General features: G+C 41.9%; 1 long non-coding RNA gene across 2 annotated transcripts in view; it reads right to left on the bottom strand.

Moving 5' to 3' along the window:
• LOC112245076 overlaps nucleotides 1-15,234 on the bottom strand; it is a 92,182-nt gene that overhangs the window by 34,592 nt on the left and 42,356 nt on the right. The window lies entirely within an intron of this gene.

Genomic DNA, 15,234 nt, shown 5'->3' with positions numbered 1-15,234 from the left:
ACAGCAAGCCTGCTGCTGTGGCTGGGAACATACAGGAAAGGTACAGATAAAGTCAAACTACCCTATGTTGCTGGATCTCTCCTGGAAACATACCATGAATCAAAAACAGTGTGCAATGTTTCTCCTCTCTTCTGCTCTCTCACAAACTCACAGTGAGGCCCTGGTACAGTAGGAAAACACACACACACACACACACACACACACACACACTTTGGCCACGAGACCCTCTTATGCACACTAGAAGTACACACAACCACAGGAGTCACGCGGTCCAAGGCAATAACTCACACATATAACATGGCCCTCTGGCTCACATAGAGCCAGCAATACACCATGGAGGAGCTCTAATTTATGCCCAAAAGCCTCTTTTACATGTTTCCCCCACATAATATAGCCTTCAATCAAAAGTGCTGAGAATCTGCCATGCTTCCTTACCTATGGTAAGGATTAAAAAACAGATACGCTGAGAGCCTGAGACTGTCTGGGATTGACTGACTGTCTGTGGTGGGAGGAATAGATGGAGGAAGGGGAGAGGTTACCAAGCCAAATGATTTATTATCTTTTAGGAGGTAAATTTATATTGACTTCATATCTCCGAGCCTGTCTAGTAACATGTAGTAACATGGTAACGATGATAAAATTTCATGTCAAATAGGGACAACACAAATGGATGAAAAGTACAACACAACACATAATGCTGTCATCATTGTCAGTGCTGCCGTTAAAGCGCAGTATGACACCGACAAGTCAAGCATACAACTTCAACCAATGTATTACAAACGTTAATGACATTTGGTTTAGTCTCTATCATTTCTAATGTTTCGAGTCAGTCCGTCAGCTAATGGGTAAGTTAGTGTTGTCGCTGGGGCCGGGCCAGACTTTAATAATAACCTCAGTATTAATAAGAAGCTCAAACAAAGGACCATGCAGGGCCCAGCCAGGGCCTCATCTGCTCCCAGCGCCATTAACCACACAGTCTCTGGTCCAAAACATCCCCCTCACCCACCTCATCCCTACTGAGGGGTCATCTCATATCCTGAGAGGCAGGAGGCCAGGGTCAAAGTTCAAATAAGACCAGAGAGGAAAAAATAGTTTCCCCTGGGATGGAATATACCATCATAAACCAGACAGGGGTGAAAAATCTGACAGACACACAGTAATTTGAAATAGTTGAGAATCAGGGAGGGAAAAATGGGTGAAATGTAGGGGATAGGAAACCATTAGACTTGGACATTTAATGCATTTATCTAATTGTAATTAATCTGATCTGAACCACAAAAACAATATCCCAAGACGGTTTAAAGATGACTATGTTGATAGAACCTAATGCATGATGTGAGTGAGAGTCATTACAAAATGCCATTTGCTGTGAGTGAAATTTTAAAGTTTTTTATTTTATTTTATTTTTTACACGGTTTGTTAATCTTCACGACAAGCCTGCGCTACAGGCAGCCTAAGCTTTGGGGGAAGATAATATCAGCCGTTTTATTCTCCAAAGGCTCACACGGGACAGTGTTATTTATGTCTCAAACCAAGAGTCCACCCTTATCACCACTCATTTGATGTTGCCTCCAGCCATGACAGGAAATATACCGCCCACAGGTTAATCCAGATGAAGGTTCACACTGTCCTGTCCTTTGACTGGGTCAGGTTAATGAGAGGACTGTACCGCATCTGCATCTGCTGTAGAGATCCACGTTTGTTTACGTGTGGTTAACATAGGCTACAGATCAGGCAACAGGGCTGTTTTGTGCTCCTTTGCCTTTGAAGCAAGGGAGGTTGCAAGTTAAAAAACCAAGCAATCAAACCAGTTTAAGCACTGAAAAACAAATCTTCAGCCTTTCTCTTCAGCCTTTTCAGAGAGAGAGCTTTTCAGGAAGAGTGAGAGAGAGCGAGAGAGGCAGAGAGAGAGACAGAGAAAGGGGATTGAGGTTGCTTCCCCTGCAGAGGCCTTTCCTTGCCTTGTTCTGGCCCCTCTTCTTAAATGGTACCAGAGGTTTGCCAGGCAGCCAGCCAAGACGATGACTTTGCCTGACCCGCCTGTCAGTCGATTCTGCTGCCTAGCGCCAGACTAAACACTAACACTTTTGGCAAACCTCATTGGCTGCAGCTGCCCTCTCTGGGGCCAATCAGCAGGGAGGGGAGGGATAAAGTACGCAGACCAGGGTTCTAAGCGGTGTGGATAAGAAGAGAGTTGAGCAAAGAACAGAGAACAGACACACCAAAAACCCAACCAGCAAATCAGGTACTGCCTCAAAACAAGGAAATATCACACCACAGGAACAACATTGAATCTGGACAAAATCACTTTGTTTCATGCCATCAAGTCTTTTTCAAATGAAAAACTGATAATTCAGGGCAGGCTGTCAAACAATAAATTGGTACGGCGCCACAGGGTCTCTCTCCAGTGGTAAGTGACCATGGATAGTCCCTCTAAAATGACAATGAACTGAAACAAAGTCTTTGGAGAAGGGTTCGTCTCTAATTAAGATACAGTAGTAGCTTTGAGTTAAAGTCATTACACAGATGTAAAGACAGTGGATGCTTTTGCAAAGCTAGCAAATGTTGAAGTCAGCCAAACAATAACAAAATGAAAGGGCATCAATCTCTGAATAGCACTGAATTGATTACCTGGTCTGGGCTGGGTGAGTCTTCAGATAAGACCGCTATCAGACCTTGTGCTTTTATACCGGCGTCGCTAAAAAGGATCAATACCTAATGAATTCCAAACGGCAGGAGTTTGGAAAACATAAACATATCTTACACATGAATGAATGTATAAAGTCATCTCTATGGATCGATGGATATGGCATTACACAAAGCTGGATAAATGCATTGTCTTAATTGACCCGAGCCATTTCAAATGAATTCAAAAGACAATTAAAATGGATTGGATTTCTATTGAGAGCTTTACATTGTGTGGCTGGCTCCCCTCATGACCTGGCATTGTGTTTTAATTACCAAGGCTTTATATCACAGCTCAGGCATTACAACATTAGAACAAGGACACAGGAAAAATGCTAATCTTTACACACAGCCATTGGCTTAACATTTAAAAACTGATAGGCCTGATTTAATTATGATTGGATGAAGATAAAACTCCAGTATTGCCACCGTATGCAATGTAATTACAAAGTACCAGACTGACAGGCCAAAGTCTGCCCGGTAACATAGAGGAGTTAGATCTCTTCAATATGGGAGATGCTGCTGCAGGATGACGTGATGAAAGATTTACCAAGATGTCTACAGCTTATTTTTCTTTCACCATGTCTCTGTTCTGGGCACGCAATGTGGCACGGCCCTTCCAAATGAAACAATGGAAATCATTTATGAAATTGTAAAAATCTGAGTTATAAAATGTCTTATAACAACAAGATTTCTTCATTAAAATCCTATTTTATAAGGTCCTATAGGGGTAGCGTTAAACACATCAGTTATGTCAACCCATTGACTCCTTTCTGCAGTCCAGAGAGACAAGCTGGAAATGTTCAAACATATCAAACACCCTTCACTTCTTTATCTCAACATAGATTTTCCACAGGTCTCCCCAGGCAGACAGACAATGAACAGGCTGTAATCTACCATATTAAGGATAACTTTTCATTTGGCAGCAGAGTAGGCTCTTTCCATAATGATACCTTCTCTCAGCATGTCCTTACCAAATGCTTTCCCCAAAGACAATCCCCTTCCGAACCTCTCATTATCAAAGCAATTGACTGACAATGGAAAAATGAGCACTGGAAATTACGCAAATTAGTGTAAGCCCTTGATTTTTTTTCCCTGTCTAAGACTGTAATTAGGCTCTTTGCAAAGCAATCAGACACAATTAGGAAGAACCAGTCAATAAGGTAAAACCCATAAACCGAGGAGATTCATTAATATTGTATCGCTTTTAAATTACTATTGGTGTTATTAGATGCCTTTTCCCCAATCCTCTTGAATGTAGAGCCCATTGTGTAGGTCGGGCCTATGTCTTTACAGCTGCTAGTCAGTTCCTAGGCTAATGCTTCTCCCAAAACAAGCAGAGTAAATCAGCCAGCCAGGTGACTTGCAGGTTAATCAACTGTATTGCAAACTATCCTAAATGGCAAATTGGGCAGTGATTTTGCACCCAATGTAACTAAATTTAAAATGATTTAGACACACATAAAAAAGAAAAGAAAACAACAATTCACTGTCTACTGTTAAAAACATTGACCAAACTATGTACACTTTACATTGCAAGCTGCTTGAAATTATAGTCCTACAAACCCCACAATTGATGTAGGCTACAGATTTCCTTGTTCTATTAGCACAATTTTTTCCGAAATCATTCTGTGCTGTCTGAAAATACCACAGACACATTAATGTTGGATGTGAAATTCCAGACAAAACTATGATCCTAAATATAAATGCTCCCTTAACTGAAACCTCTATATGAAATATGCATTACATCTCACAACTAATTAATGTTTGATGGTCTATGTCATATTTCTAAATTTTTACAAAACACAATTTGATATCTAGAAATTTGTGAGATATTGCTAAACTTTTCCCGAACAATTCCCACTGTATGAATATTCACATTGTTTCTGCACTGTGAAAAATAAACCTAATCATTCATTACAATAAAATGTTTTATGGTTTTGTTATCACAGTAAAAAAAAAAAAACGGACACAAACAATGCACTGACTATTTCAGGTAATGTTTCTGGAATACAGTGTGGTAAACCATAGAGCTCAGGAATATAGTGATGTAAACCATAGTGTTCAGGAATATAGTGTCATAAACCATAGTGCTCAGGAATATAGTGTCGTAAACCATAGTGTTCAGGAATATAGTGACGTGAACCATAATGCTCAGGAATATAGTGACGTAAACCATAATGTTCAGGAATAGGGATGCACGATATATCTGTGAACATATCGGAATCGGACAATATTAGCTAAAAATGCTAACATCGGTATCGGTGTCGAGTTTAACGCCGATGTGCAAAACCGATTTCAAAGCTGACGTGCATACCTATATAACGTAGCTACATGACGTAATGACGCCACGCAAAATTTTGCCCTATATATGTAATACAGCATTCCTAAACTAGCCCACAATGTCTGCTGTGTGGATCGAGCAGTCAACAAGTCGAGCAGTCGTTTGAAAGAGAAACAAAATTTCAGCGAGACAACTCACAGGCGAAATACATTAAAGCCAAGTTAATGTTATTCATTGCCCTTGGCAATCAACCGTACTCTGTCGTGGGTGATGTTGGCTTTCGCCGACTGGTCGAGCACCGGTACTCACTACCAAGTGCGCTATTTTTCAGATGTTGCCCGACCAGAGTAACACAGTAAAGGCGTCACTGCTATTAGCTTTACAACATACATGCTATGGAACGTTTGCGTCGTTGCGTGTCAAATAAAATACAGTAGCACTGTCAAAGCTGTATAAAAAGGTCTGAAAACAAGCAAACACCGGCGACGAAGAATGTGTTCACAATACCGCGTTGGTAATAAAGCATAATTTGTTCGACCGCAACTTCTGGGGTACCTAGCTAGCACCAATACAACCAGCCTGAAAACAATGACCAGTAGAAACTGCTGTCATTTTCATTATTATTAGCAATGATTTAGGAATCCTTGTGAGTAAGTATTAGCTAGGTAGCCACTTCCTGTTCACCTATTGAAATTGAACTTCAGTTCATGAAAATAAATAGCTAGCCAGCTACTTAACCCTGTTGCCCAAATCTAACGTTATAAGCAGCCAGCTAGCTTCATCTGGCTAGTGAGGCTCGACCGCACTGTGTTGTGTGTTGTGAAGCTAGCCACAATAAGGATTAGGCACAATAGTGGAATTTTCGGTTTGCCTTCAAAATAAAAGTATGTCATTGACAGTGATGCAAATTAATAGAAATTAGTAATAGAATTATGCCATATTTCTATTTTGAAGGCTAACCACAAAGTCCACTATTGTGGCTAATCCTTATTGTGGCTAGCTTCACATACTGTAGATGGGTCTGACCACCATTAATCAAATAAGAACCGTCTTATAAATTAGGGTTATTTTAGATGATACCTAGCTATATAGTTAGCTAACTATAGCTACTGAAACAGATTATGTCATTTTGCTATGTTTTTGGGGAAGAACATTGTTTGCATCCATGAGCTAGCTAACTTTTTTTTAATGACCAGCACTGTAGGTGCGCGAGACAACTTTACTAGCATCATAGCATGCATATCGATGAATCGTTGTGACATATGAAATACGAGTGATAGTGTAATCAATGTGTAATCAATGTAATCAATAACTAGGTAAAAAATGTATGAATGCGTTAAATTATTATGTGACGTGCAGTCATATTCAGGTCCTGATTGGTCAACAAGCCTATTTGACGTGTTAAATAGTATATTTTTTGACAAGCCCCAAACAGAGTTCCATAGAAATCCTGGTTGAGGAGGAAACGACTTAACAAATGAACAACGAAACAGCACAGCAAGTAAGTGAAAGAAATAGGTTTTGATTACATTTACATTCGTAAATGCCAACAGAATAACTTTTTGGTCAGTGTGGTGTGTGTGTGTGTGTGTGTAACCTTTATTTAACTAGGCAAGTCAGTTAAGAACAAATTCTTATTTACAATGACGGCCTTCCCCGGCCAAACCCGGATGACGCTGGGCCAATTGTGCGCCGCCCTATGGGACTCCCGATCACGGCCGGATGTGATACAGCCTGGATTCGAACCAGGGACTGTAGTGACGCCTCTTGCACTGAGATGCAGTGCCTGAGACCACTGCGTCCATGTGTGTGTTAACTATTTAACTGTACTAGAATGCTTAAAAGGCTGCTAAAATGTTTAATATTGGTATTGTTTTTTATTTTATTTATTTTTTGCCCCCCTTTTCTCCCCAATTTCGTGGTATCCAATTAGTAGTAGTTACTGTCTTGTCTCAACTCCCGTACGGACTTGGGAGGAGCGAAGGTCAAGAGCCATGCGTCCTCCGAAACAACCCAACCAAGCCGCACTGCTTCTTGAAACAACGCACATCCAACCCGGAAGCTAGCCGCACCAATGTGTCAGAGGAAACACCGTACACTTAGCAACCTGGTCAGCGTGCACTGCGCCCGTGCGCGATGAGACAAGGAAATCCCTGCCGGCCAAACCCTCCCTAACCCAGACGACGCTGGGCCAATTGTGCGTCGCCCCATGAGCCTCCCAGTCGCAGCTGGCTGCGGCAGAGTCAGGGCTCGAACCCAGAATCTCTGGTGACACAGCTAGCACTGCATCGCACTGCCTTAGACCACTGCGCCACCCGGGAAACCGGTATTGTTTTTTTTTGGCAAGGAAAATATTGGATATCGGTATCGGCCAAAAATGTCATATCATATAGTGTCATAAACCATAGCGTTCAGGAATATAGTGTCATAAACCATAGCGCTCAGGATTATAGTGTGGTAAACCATAGTGCTCAGGCATATAGTGTGGTAAACCATAGTGCTCAGGCATATAGTGTGGTAAACCATAGTGCTCAGGCATATAGTGTGGTAAACCATAATGTTCAGGAATATAGTGTTGTAAACCATAATGTTCAGGAATATAGTGTTGTAAACCATAATGTTGAAGAATAAAAAATAAAAAAACAGATCTCGAAATATCTATTGGAAATGTTTGTGTAAAACGAAAATGAGAGCAATTGAAGTATTTCTATGAAAGGTTGTCGCATCAACCAGCATAAAGTATATCCTGCTTATGTATTTGGACAGTGATGCAATTAAAAAAATAAGTTTGGCTCTATACTCTAGCATTTTAGATTTGAGATCAAATGTTTCATATGAGGTGACAGTAATGAGTGTCACCTTTTATTTGAGGGTATTTTCATATAGATCTGTTTTAGTGTTTAGAAATGAAAGCACTTTATATATCTAGTCCCCCATTTGAAATCATAAGTATTTGGACACATTTTACTTACAGTGAGGAGAACAAGTGGGGCGGCAGGGTAGCCTAGTGGTTAGAGTGTTGGACTAGTAACCGGAAGGTTGCAAGTTCAAAACCCTGAGCTGACAAGGTACAAATCTGTCGTTCTGCCCCTGAACAGGCAGTTAACCCACTGTTCCTAGGCCGTCATTGAAAGAAAAAAAGTAGTTGATACACTGCCGATTTTGCAAGTTTTCCTACTTACAAAGCATGTAGAGGTCTGTAATTTTTTTATCATAGGTACACTTCAACTGTGAGAGACGGAATCTAAAACAAAAATCCAGAAAATCACATTGTATGATTTTTAAGTAATTAATTTGCATTGTATTGCATGACATGAGTATTTGATACATCAGAAAAGCAGAACTTAATATTTGGTACAGAAACCTTTGTTTGCAATTACAGAGATCATACGTTTCCTGTAGTTCTTGACCAGGTTTGCACACACTGCAGCAGGGATTTTGGCCCACTGTTTCGGATTATGTTTTGTCCAATAGGAAAGAAATGGTGAATAATATATTGTGTCAATTGTGTCAGTAAGAATATAATATGTTTGTGAACACTTCTACATGAATGTGAACGCTACAATAATTATGGATAATCATGAATGAATCGTGAATGACGATGAGGGAGAAAGTTAGAGGGACAAAAATCCTACCCTCCAAAAAAAGGTGCTAATCGCCCAAATTATAGGTAATTGTGAGAGATTAGCATGCTTTGTCATAGCCTCTAAATTTCTCACTCATCATTACTCACAATATATTCATTAAAAATCATCGGGATTAGGGTTGCACATTTTGGGGAATATTCAGAGGTGGAAACTTTCCATGGGAATATATGGGAAGTAATATTAATACCATTTAAATGTAGATGTTTTTTGCATTGTATATATTTACCATATCATATGGAGACAGAAACATAAACCTTTTACCTTATCATAAGTAGACATAATTGCAAATGATTAAATCCTTCCAATAGAAATGTACTAAACAATTTAGTTACGAATTGAACTTTAATTAAATGAGTTGACTCTTCACATGGGATGATTTCACTGAACAACAAAAGAAAGGGAATATTGAATGATCCCAATGACCCATTGCATCTCCCAAAAACATTTGTAAAATGACAATCTAGAAAATAAAGCCTTGGTTGTCTTCCTCTCAGGCTTCCGTGTATTCTCCTTGGACCTCCTCAATGTCCACCTCTTGAACATCAGACTCTGAGGCCTCATCTTCACTGTCACTTTTCAACTTAGTTGAGGATGGCTCGTTGTCAGGCTCAAAAAGCTTCACATTTTTTGTAGTTAATTATTCCTTGCCCACGAACATTCGACCACCCATCAGAAATTATTGTAATACAGTCTGCTGTCTCTATGATTTGCTTGACCTTCACTTGAACTCTGCATCAAATGAGTAGATAAAGCATGTCTGGTTGGAGGGATGTATGCTGAGCAAAGAACATTCAGAAATCTCTTCCACTACACATTGCCTGTGAGCATCAGAGATGAACCAGTTGCATACACAGCTCAAGCAAGACATTCATCAGCATTTCTCTGACTACGTTCCTCCAGTGAGCCAAAACAACTTCTGATTCGAGGAGGACCATGAGCTGTTGCTGATTCATCATTTTCTCCTCAAATAGAAGAAGAGGACTTTTGTCAGAGGTTGCTTGTTGTGAGCGCTGAAGGAACTTTATGCTTACAGTATTTGCAAATGTACACAGCTTTTCCTTCTACATTAGCTGCAGTGAAAACTGTCTCCACACATCAGATTGTGCCAGTGGCATTTTCCTGTAAAGATTAGAAAAAAAAGAGTTAAAAAAACGAATACAATTCCATGTACAGATAAATAGTTAAGCAGTTAGATAAACAACTCCTTTGTAAGATAAATGTTTTAAAATGAAACATGTATGGAAACAGGTGAAATAACACTCCTCAGTTAGCAGGCTCAAGCAAGCTAAAACCCACATGGTAGCAAACACTAACTAGCAGAAATTGTTAACAAGTTAGAAATGATTAAACACACACTTTGCTGCAGGCTACTATTTACTGGTTAACAAAAATTATGTATGTCATATAAAATATATTCACCCCACCCAGTATTGTAATCTAAACTTACCAGCAAGCATGTAGTCCTTGGCAGAGGCAGTGTAGTAGTGTGGGCTCAATAGCCTCTCATTAGGGTGCAAGATCTTGAGAATCAGCTGTACATGATGGAAGAGTGCACTGCACATGTGATGGAAGAATGCACTGTGCATGCAGAGGGTTGCAATTCCATTGAATTGGGGATAGTTTAACCAAAATATGCCACAAGACTTGTCTTTTGTATATCCAACAAAAAAGGTTCACTGTTATAAGCAATTTTTTTTGATGAATTTAAGCAAAATTCACAAAATCTTCCCATGGAAACTTTTCAGGGAAAAAAAATGTAAGAACCTTTGCAACCCTAATCAGGATTGATTTAGAAGTGTTCAGAAACATCTTAGATACTCACTTAGAAAGAAAATTAATCCAGTCATCATTCACCATTCAATTCTTATCGGGCAAAACATACCCCAAAACAAATACATCCAATGAGTTTGTAGAGTCACAAGCTTGATGTAGTCATTGCGTACTTGGCTATCCAAACTCAATGTTCCGGCCAAACGCCACACCTACGAACGTTTCTTCTCTGCAATGAGTTTGGATTTGAGTCCCTCCCCGACAATTTCTAGAACGCAAGCACATTCTAACAGTTCTGATTGGTACCAGAAACCGATGGGTTGGGCAAGATAACACGTGGGTAAAGTGGCGTTTTGAAAATGTGTCATTGGTTTTGATACTCTGATTGGTAAGAGACGATCCAATCGCTGACGGATTTGTTTTGTACAACATCCCTCATTTTGATGTCACCACAAACAACTTCAACAATGACCATCTCAGACTGAAGTATGTAGCGAACATAGGCAAGGAATATGTGACAAAATACTAAACTTTTGACTAGATCTATAAAGTGCTTTAATTTCGAAATGGTAAAACGTTTGAAAATACCCTCAATTAAAAGGCGACATGCAGGGCTCTACAGTGTGACCATTTTACTCGCATATGTGCCTAAATATGTTTATTTATTTACTTTGAATATTACCCCCTTTTCTCCCCAATTCTCCCCTTCTTAACACGTGGCGCATCCAACCCGGAAGCCAGCCGCACCAATGTGTCGGAGGAAACACCGTGCACCTGGCGACCTGGTTAGCGTGCACTGCACCTGGCTCGCCACAGGAGTCGCTAGTGCGTGATGAGACAAGGATATCCCTACTGGCCAAACCCTCCTTAACCCGGACAACGCTAGGCCAATTGTGCGTCGCCCCATGGACCTTCCGGTCGCGGCCGGTTGCGACAGAGCCTGGGCTCGAACCCAGAGTCTCTGGTGGGACCACTGCGGCACCTGGGAGGCCCGTGCCTAAATATTTTGCTGTGCAACTTGGTATTTAAAATGTAGAAAAGCTGTAGAGCCCTGCAGGTCACTAACAGGTCACTCCTGACTCCTGTTGTAGAGCCCTGCAGGTCACTCCTGAATTTCTTTGTGTGCGCCTACATTTTTCAACTTAAGTGCACACATACTCCTTGTAGAAAAAAGGCCAGCGTGATCTCAAATCCAAAATGCTAGAGCCACAAGATTTTATCATCACTGCCTAAATACACACGTAGGGGAGAGTAATTTCATTCTACATAATGTGTGGCAGGGTAAAGGAGCCCTAGGTTAACATGCAGCTGATGAGACCCATGCCGAGCATTGGCTCAAAGTTCACATTCATCCTATTGGAATTTAAACATTTGCTTTAAATTATCATCATCTCTCTGGCCTGGTTTTAGCCAAGGAATGTGACTGACATCCATGCATGGCCTGGAGCTGGTATAGCAGGGGAACAGTCAGAAAGAAGTGTTCATGCTTAAAACATAACATGTGGCTCCTCACCAAGAGAGCCATGTAGCCTACAGAGGGAGGAAGGGAGGGAGGAAGCAGAGCAGCACGTGTGTCATTCAGTCAGTCAGTCAGTCTAGTCAGCCCAGGCCATGGATGATGATTCCAGGCAGAGCAAAGAGGATGGGAACAGAGCAGAGGATTATACTGCAGCCCTGGTGCTTCCACTGAGGCCTCCCCTGCTGTGCTCCATGTTCCCAGCTCCCTTTGCCTGGCGTTAACCCATTATATCCCACGGAAGAGCTCATTGAGTCTGGTGTCACACACCGCAGGGGCCATTTGGCATGGAACAATGATCTTAAAAGGGGTTACATAGCATTGCCACTGATTCCTCTCTCTCCCCCCCCAACCCTCCTTCCCTCCTTTTTTCTGTTTCCTGGGAGATTTGTATATTCACTTGTTTTTCTTATGTGCTGTTTAAATCGTCGTAAATACCTCATACAAAACAACAAACACAGCCCTAAAGAAATAACTGTCCTCCTGTTTAATAATAAGTACTCAATCAACACCCACACGGTCACTGATAAGAACACAGTGGGATTTTTTCTTTAATGAGTCTGACGCAAAGGATATACTGTTTCTCCCGGACCAGGCCCAAATCCCAGTCATTCGCATGAAGAAAAGACAGAGATACAGGGGTCGCAGATCCGAGTGCCTTGTGAGAATTCGTCGGCGAGTGGGTAACGTGCCTCTACCATCTGTCCTATTGGCCAACGTGCAATCACTGGAGAAGAAACTGGATGAGCTCCGTTCGAGACTATCCTACCAATGGGACATAAAAAACTGTAATATCTTATGATTCACCGAGTCGTGGCTCAACGAGGCTGGGTTTCCCGTGCATCGGCAGGACAGAACAGCTACGTCCAGTAAGACGAGGGGTGGTGGTATGTGTCTATTGGTCAATAACAGCTGGTGCGCAACATCTAATATTAAGGAAGTCTCAAGATATTGCTCATCTGAGGTAGAGTACCTCATGTAATGCTGTAGACCACACTATCTCACCAAGAGTTTTCATCCATTTTTTCCGGAGCCGTCTATTTACCACCACAAACTGATGCTGGCACTAAGACAGCACTCAACGAGCTGTATACGGACATAAGCAAACAAGAAAATGCTCATTCAGAAGCGCTCCTAATGGCCAGGGACTTGAATGCAGACATACTTAAATCCATTATACCTCATTTCTACCAGCATGTCACAAAACTCTAGACCACCTTTACTCCACACACAGAGACGCATACAAAGCTCTCCCTTGCCCTTCTTTTGCCCCCCCCCCCTCAATCTGACCATAATTCTATCCGCATGATTCCTAATCACAAGCAAAAACTAAAGTAGGAAGTACCAGTGACTCAATCAACACAGAAGCGGTCAGATGACGCAGATGCTACGCTACAGGACTGTTTTGATAGCACAGACTGGAATATGTTCCGGGATTCATCCAATGGCATTGAGGAGTATACCACCTCAGTCATCAGCTTCATCAATAAGTGCATCGACAACATCATCCCCACAGTGACCGTACGTACATATCCCAACCAGAAGCCATGAATTACAGGAAACATCCACACCTAGCTAAAGGCTAGATTTGCCGCTGTCAATACGCGGGACACTAATCCGGATGCTTATAAGAACTCCCGCTATGCCCTCAGACGAACCATCAAACAGGCAAAGCGTCAATACAGGACTAAGATGAAATCCATCTACACCGGTTCTGACATTTGTTGGATGTGGCAGGGCTTGCAAACTATTACCGACTACAAAGGGAAACCCAACCGCGAGCTGCCCAGTGATGCAAGCATACCAGACAGGCTAAATGCCTTTCATGCTCGCTTCGAGGTAAGCAACACTGAAACATGCATGACAGTACCAGCTGTTCCAGATGAATGTGTGATAACGCTCTCCATAGCCGATGTGAGCAAGACCTTTAAACAGGTCAACATTCACAAGGCCGCGGGGCCAGACGGATTACCAGGACATGTACTCAGAGCATCCGTGGACCAACTGGCAAGTGTCTTCTCTCACATTTTTAACCTCACCCTGACCGAGTCTGTAATACCTACATGTTTCAAGCAGACCACGATAGTCCCCCTGCCCAAGAAAGCGAAGGTAACCTCCCTAAATTATTACCGCCCCTTAGCACTCACATCGGTAGCCATGAAGTGCTTTGAAAGGCTGGTCATGGCTCACATCAACATATCATCATCCCGGAAACCCTAGGCCCACTCCAATTCGCATACCGCCCCAACCGATCCACAGATGATGCAATCTCAATCACACTCCACACAGTGTGGTGCCAGGACAACAACCTCTCCCTCAACGTGAGCGAGACCAAGGAGCTGATCGTGGACTACAAGAAAAGGAGGGCCGAACACGTCACATTCACATCGACGGGGCTGTAGTGGAGCGGGTCGAGAGTTAAGTTCCTTGGTGTCCACATCATCAACAAACTATCATGGTCCAGACACACCAAGACAGTTGTGAAGAGAGCACGACAATGCATTTTCCCCCTCAGGAGACTGAAAAGATTTGGCATGTGTCCCCAGATCCTCAAAAGGTTCTACGTCTGCACCATCGAGAGCATCCTGACCGGTATGGCAACTGCTCAGCATCCAACTGTAAGCCACTACAAAGGGTAGTGTGTACGGCCAAGTACATCACAGGGACCAAGCTTCCTGACATCCAGGACCTATACACAAGGCGGTGTCAGAGAAAGGTCCCAAAAAATGGTCAAAGACTCCAGTCACCCAAGTCATAGACTGTTCTCTCTGCTACCGCACGGCAAGTGGTACCGGAGCGCCATGTCTAGGTCCCAAAGGCTCCTTAACAGCTCTACCGCCAAGCCATAAAACTGCTGAATAATTAATAAAATGGCCACCCAGACTATTTACATTGAAATCTCCCCTCCCTTTGTTTTTACACTGCTGTGACTCGCTGTTAATTATCTATGCATAGACACTTTACCCCTACCTACATGTACAAATTACCTTGACGAACCTGTATCCCCGCACATTGACTTGGTACCGGTACCCCCATGGCAAATTAGCATGCCTCATTATTGTTATTTTGTGTTACTTTTTATTGAATGTTTTCACTTTAGTTTATTTAGAAAATATTTTCTTAACTCTATTTTCTTAAAACTGCATTGTTACTTAAGTGCTTGTAAGTAAGTTTTTGAAATTTGATATGATTTGATTCAGTGATCTCACAGTTGTTGATGATTACCATGTTTGTTTTAGTATATGAGTTGGAGCATTGCAAACTGTGCTCTGGGTACACAAGGATAAAACAGAATTACGGCAAGTAGTGCCCTTTGGAATTGTGTGTGAGTG

The sequence above is a fragment of the Oncorhynchus tshawytscha genome, linkage group LG30 (assembly GCF_018296145.1).
Source record: "Oncorhynchus tshawytscha isolate Ot180627B linkage group LG30, Otsh_v2.0, whole genome shotgun sequence".
Taxonomy (NCBI): Eukaryota; Metazoa; Chordata; class Actinopteri; order Salmoniformes; family Salmonidae; genus Oncorhynchus; species Oncorhynchus tshawytscha.
The sequence above is the reverse complement of the archived record's forward strand: the minus strand, read 5'-3'. Positions and strand labels throughout refer to the sequence as shown.